Below are 6,000 nucleotides of genomic sequence, written 5' to 3' on the forward strand. Positions count from 1 at the left end.
CTCTATCATAAAACTCAGGAGATCATCCAGCTGGTCCTCGGCGCACACACACTGCCAGCAGTCCCACAGCCCGCTCGGATTTCTCTGAAACACTGCACATTAGCATTTAAATCCTCTCATAACCGTATCATTGTGTTGCAGATAGAGGCAGTAGATCTTCATTCATCAGTCCTAATCTATCTGCTCCTTGTTCTCAGCCGGAGGGGCCCCGGGCTCTGACTCAGAGCTTAACCCACCGCGCATAAGCCGCAAGGTGCCTGCGCATTTTTTTTTTCTCCCCCCCAATCTGGGGTCATCAGCGGGGGCCAGAGAGGGTAACTGAACCCCAACACACAAATTAACACTGTAAACTGCGCCGATTAGGGAGCTCTCATTGAGTGTATTTGAGTGAAAGCTGCGCGCTAACCGGATCAAACATTAAGCCCTGTCAACAGCGTGTGCTCCAGTGGATGCTGCTCTTATCGCCAAGGTTACAGTCACTGACAGAAATGAAGAGTGGTGACGACAAATAAAGAAAAAAATATCACCAAAAAACACTGGAGAAGGTCAGAAAAGTTTGAATTGCGCGTAAATCAGATCATGCAAATCAATTTATTTACGCACACACACTCACACGCGCGCGCATACACGCGTCTGGCTCGTCATACGTGTAATTCCTGGATATCGGCCACCTTTAGGGCCGATACACGCGAGGACATTTCACACACGTCAGGTCATGGATGCGGGTTTCATTCCAACGTAGTTTGCGACGCGCACAAAGTGTACGGACGCGCGCGCGCGCGCACGCACACACACACACACACACACACATACACACGAGACAAGCAGCAGAATGGGAGCGCATGAATGTGCATGTGTGTGAATGTCACGGACACGGCCAGTGACTGATGATAGACTCACCTTTATGGTTTTATGACGCTGCGATCAAGTCCTGAAACACGCGCTGGCTGACCGGCTGGCTGGTCGGGTACTCCGGGTACGACTCCTGTATCTCACCTTCCCTCAAATAGCAGAGTATTCCACTGCAGAGCCGAGCAGAGCTGCCGCCGACGCTGCTGCTGCTGTCTTCTCCTCCTCTCCCTCCTCTCTTCCTCTTCCTCTCTCTCTCCTCTGTCTCCCTCACCGTTTCTCCTCCTCTCTCTCAGATTGATTCAGCCTCTCTCGGTGCTGCGCTGCCACCGACGCTGTAATGAGAATTGTCTCAGAAATCTTCAGGTGGATGGAACCACCAGCTGCTGCTGCTGCTGCGGCTGCTGGGACTCTGAACATGCAACTTTATTTATTTACTGCACATTTATTTCCTTTTTTTTTTAAATGCAAAAATGTTGCAGTCTGCAGACACATCACCATGCACGCTGCACACACAACCCAGACAGCCCACAGCAAAAGCTTAAATATTAATAACCCAAAAATGAAATGACATAATAAACAAATGCATCTACTATAACAATAAGAGTAACTGTAATTGTTATTAATTGGATGAGCCCACACTGCTGTTATACAGAGCTGCATTTACCTCTTGAATTTTCTTTAAAGTGACCATATTATGCTTTTTAATCTTTCCTTTTTCTTTTAATGTTATTTTCCTTTTTGTGCATGTAACAGGTCTGCAAAGTCCAAAAGACCAAAGTGCACACCAAAGAGAGTAACACACAGAAACAGAAAACATACAGAAAACACCTGCCTGAAACACTTCGTCTGTAATCTAGCCTTTGTTCCGTAACTTTGTGACATCACGATGTAACAAATTTGCATCATGCACAGCTAGATTGGAGCAGAATTTGGAGTGGGCCTGGGGCCTACAATGACCAGGAGTGTTATAGGAGATGAATAGAGAGCTGAAGTCCTTCCTCTTATTAACGGTAGTCAGCAGCGAGTGTTTTTTGTACCGGGATGTAGTCAGCAACAAGAGCAACAAGTCTTGCTCGTTTTTTCTTTTCCCGGCTCATAAAAGGAGCAGGAGTCGCTGGATAAAACAGTTCAGGTAAGGTAATGTTCTTAGGGACAGCGATGTCGATGGCGTTGATGACATATATTGTGCAAGAGACGAACGATGCAGTTCACTGAGCGGCTTCACACCACAAACTGTGACTTTCCTGACTTGTTGTGATGTGCAGACACATCACCATGCACACTGCACACACTGCACACACAGCCCACAGCAGAGGCATAAATATTAATAACCCCAAAAAATGAGATGACATAATAAACAAATGCATCCACTATAATAAGAATAATTGTGCTTGTAATTAGTTAGATGAACTCATGCTGCTGCCCTACAGAGCAAAATGCTGCATTTCAGTGCTCAAGCTGCACATTTTGTCATCTTTTCTGTAAAGCACATATTTGTCACAATGTTATCCACCCAATATGTTGTCCGTTTCATACGGAAAATTTGTTTTTTTAACAGAACATAGAGATTGTATTTTGTGGCATTAAATGTAGTATTTTATATATTTGATCCCTTTTCTTAATTTAACTTTAATATATATATAAAATATATTGTAGTGTATTTTATTATACTCTCAGTTCTTTTCGCTGTAACAGACTTGTGGAAATATATCATGTCTAACTGGGTAACTCATAATAAGCATAATCAGCATTTACAGATACAGTATGCCAGGAGAATCCTCATACCAGAGTGGAGAGGCCTGAATTAGTAATGGAAGGAAGTTTGCCAGACTGTTTGCCAAACTTTGAGACCAAGAGCACAGTGACCATAAAAGAATGTGCACCCGGACTCGGTTGCTTTCTTTCAGATAAACCCAACTGCCAAACCAGATCACGAATGCATCAAGAGCAGGAACATGTTGATTATTGGATTAACTTTTTGGAGTGACGTGAAAATGTCCCACAAGAAGGAGGCGTCGAGGACCAGATAGGGTGCGGACGCTAACTTTCATAAACCCATGTAATCATTTTTTTTTGTTGCAGTGTTGGACTCTGCAGACGTCAGTGATCATTATCTGTAATAAAGAGACCTGAAGAAGATCATCTTTTGAGAGTCATCCTCCTACAATATACTCAGGTACCTGAGCAGAACCACTGTTAGACTTGGGGGAAGCTTTTCTCCACTTTTTGATCATACAACTTTGCTATTTTTGAAGATCTGAGTTTCACCAAGGCAAAAGCTGCAGTGCTGCAAGAAAAAAAAAAATCCCAAACTTAAACAAAACATTCCACAATCATTATGAGTTGGTGTTTAATTCGGCATATATCTGATCAACTAACCAATGATTATTTTAGTGTGAAATCTTAATTTTTGAAACAATTCACGGTCTTCTCCCACTAAAATACTGCAGCTGACCAACAGGGGGACTGGCAGCGAGTTGTTTAGATGTGTATATAAATATATATATGTATAGCTCTATTTCTGTTTTTTTAATTTCTAGTTACTCATAATTATTAAAAAATACTGGTGAAAGTTTACTTTTTCAGTGTCCTGATATCATTTTGGACAAAATTTATTCTTAAACTGTAAAATATCCTTATCTTTGTTAGTAAATGATAAGCAGATTTATTTAAAAAATGAAACACTTTATTCTATATTCTATATATTATCCTCTGTGTAAAGAAAATCACCCAATATATCAGTAATTGATTTTTTTTTAACTCCCTAATATTGTTATCTGCCTCTGCCCCAAAAGTCCAGAATCGTTCGGGTTTTACTTTTCTGTTTTTCTTTACTTCTTGTTATTTGTGTATTTATCACACACGTGTCCATATGGTCATATAATCTCTATAATATGATGATGGTGGTGTTTACAGCTTGTTACAGGGAACATTTGCTGCTTGGCCGGTTCCCTTGGCAACGCTCAAGCACATAGTGCCGAGCCCCACCTGTACAGCAGCAGCAGCGCTGCCTCATTGGATCTGAGTCCTGCCTGCCAGTGCAGCTCCCATCATCACATATACGGTTATATATACAGTATGTAGCCTATACAGGTGTATTGATTGACATGCTGAGATGAGATGGAGGGAGAGGAGAGATGATTGAGTGTTTGTGTTTCTTTCACAGAAATTCTTCTTTTAAGGATGTGTGATTGATCTCAAGTGAGAGCAGTTTAGCAGAGACCCTCCAGGGATACGACAAGAGGAGGGGGGGGGGGGGTTGTTACATAATTAAAGGAGAAGGGATTGAGGTGAGGTTTAAGGTCAGGTTAAGGTTACAGGGGCGAGCTGTCAATCATCTCAAGCAGGATGTTAACATGAGGACATACGTGAAAGAGTGGATGGGTGCCTATACAGGGAAAATGTTGCGTATTATACCTTTCATGTGTATGTGCACATGTATTACTCACATTGTGGGGACTCGTCTTCCTTATGGGGACCTGCATCAGTAAATCATTACATTCCAGGAAGAAGACTTGGGTCAGCTGTTTGTAAAGACATCAGAAAGACACCAGGACATCAAATGCTGATGTTTTGTGTTAGTATAGTGTCCTGAATCTGAAAAGTAAGGAAATATGAGCATAAGTGATGCTTGAAAAGTGTTTGAGTCTATGCATTGCTTTTTTTTTTTTTTTTTTTTTAAGGAAAATACATTTAAGGCTAGGGTAAGGGTTAGTTGATGTAAAGTCCTCTGAAGTGATGGAAATGTACTCATGGGTACATAAATCTGTTTACACACTGTCTTCCTTATGGGGACCAAATGTAAACTCCCATAATGTAAATCATTAAATTTCAGGGTGAAAACTTGGGTTAAGGTTTATTTTAGGTTAAGATAAGGGTTAGGCAAGTAGTTGTTATGGGAGGAGTTAGTGTAAATCTCAATATAATGAATGTAAGTCAATGTAATGTCCTCTGAAGTGATGGAAACACATGTGTGAGTTTGGGGGGGGGGGTTCAGACGGGTGATTAGTGCTGGATTGATAACGTTCTATATCGAGACTCAGAGGATCGCTCTTTCCCACATCCTTGCACCTCAACGCCAGCTCTCCATCACCGGCACGTGTTCTCGCACACACTCCTCACACACGTGTTCCTTCCAGCTCTGCTCACACACACACACACACACACACACTGTAGCATGATTTAGAGGGGGAACAAGGTAATGACTGACCCTTACATATTAAGTCTGGATGCAGCAACAGGGTGGCCAACCTGTTCCTCTCTCATTAAACTCTGCACGGCCTTTTCTCCACTTTATGCACTGGATGTTCTCACTCATTGACCCCCCCAACACGCTGCAGTGAGGGTCTAGCAGCGTCCACAGTCTGTCCCAGTCCTCTGTAATTCCAACAACAACGTCTCTCTCGCTCAGTGCTTTTGCATTGCGTCGCTCCTTCCTCCCTCCCTCCCTCCTCCTCCTCCTCCTCCTCCTCCTCCTCCTCCTCTCCCCTCCCCTGCTGCCTTCCTGCCTCCCTCCCTCTCTCTCTCTATTAAATTTCCAGTCACACAACAGTGCAGTGGATATCCCTCCCTCTCTCTAACTCTCACACACTCTCCTCCAGCACCACATCCCTCCCTCCCTCCCTCCTTCTCCCTTTAACACACACACACACACACACACACACACACACACACACACACCTCAGTAGTCTGTGGAGGTGTTTTCGTCGTCCTGGATCTCTCCCTTCATATTGACGCTTCTCTCCCTCCTTTACTTTGAACCTCTCAATCTCGCTCACTCTTGATACAAGGCTGCTCTCTTTTCACCTCCAGTTGTCTCATCCTCCCCCCTTTTCTCTCTCAACCCCCCCCCCCCCCCCCCCCCACCCCCTTGCCTCATTATTTAAAAGAGCCCCCTCACATTTCCTCCTCTTCCTCCCCAACCCACTCTGTTTGTATCTCTGTACTGCAGTGTCTGCTCAGGCCAGGGGCGTAAATGTAGACAGTGCAGGCAGAGTTTGATGTTCTGGGGCCCGGTGAGGTGGGTGACAGTTGGAGAACATGGACGGATTATTGAACAGGCTTTACTGGGCACAGAACCCGGGACCCAAGGGTGAGATCGTCTGTTTGAAATGACCATTAACATTTCTTTACAAAAATCTATCACAT

At 43.7% G+C, this 6,000-nt stretch overlaps 1 protein-coding gene across 1 annotated transcript in view; it reads right to left on the minus strand.

The window, feature by feature from the left end:
• Window positions 1–1,082, minus strand: part of lrrc4ba (leucine rich repeat containing 4Ba) — a 54,741-nt gene extending 53,659 nt beyond the window's left edge. Inside the window, exon 1 of the mRNA XM_084744796.1 lies at window positions 901–1,082. The gene's annotated coding sequence lies outside the window, so the exon portion shown is untranslated. The remainder of the gene's footprint in view (window positions 1–900) is intronic.
• Between the last annotated feature and the right edge of the window lie 4,918 nt (window positions 1,083–6,000).

This window comes from Lutjanus erythropterus, chromosome 19 (genome assembly GCF_056507025.1).
Source record: "Lutjanus erythropterus isolate fLutEry1 chromosome 19, fLutEry1.hap2, whole genome shotgun sequence".
Taxonomy (NCBI): Eukaryota; Metazoa; Chordata; class Actinopteri; order Lutjaniformes; family Lutjanidae; genus Lutjanus; species Lutjanus erythropterus.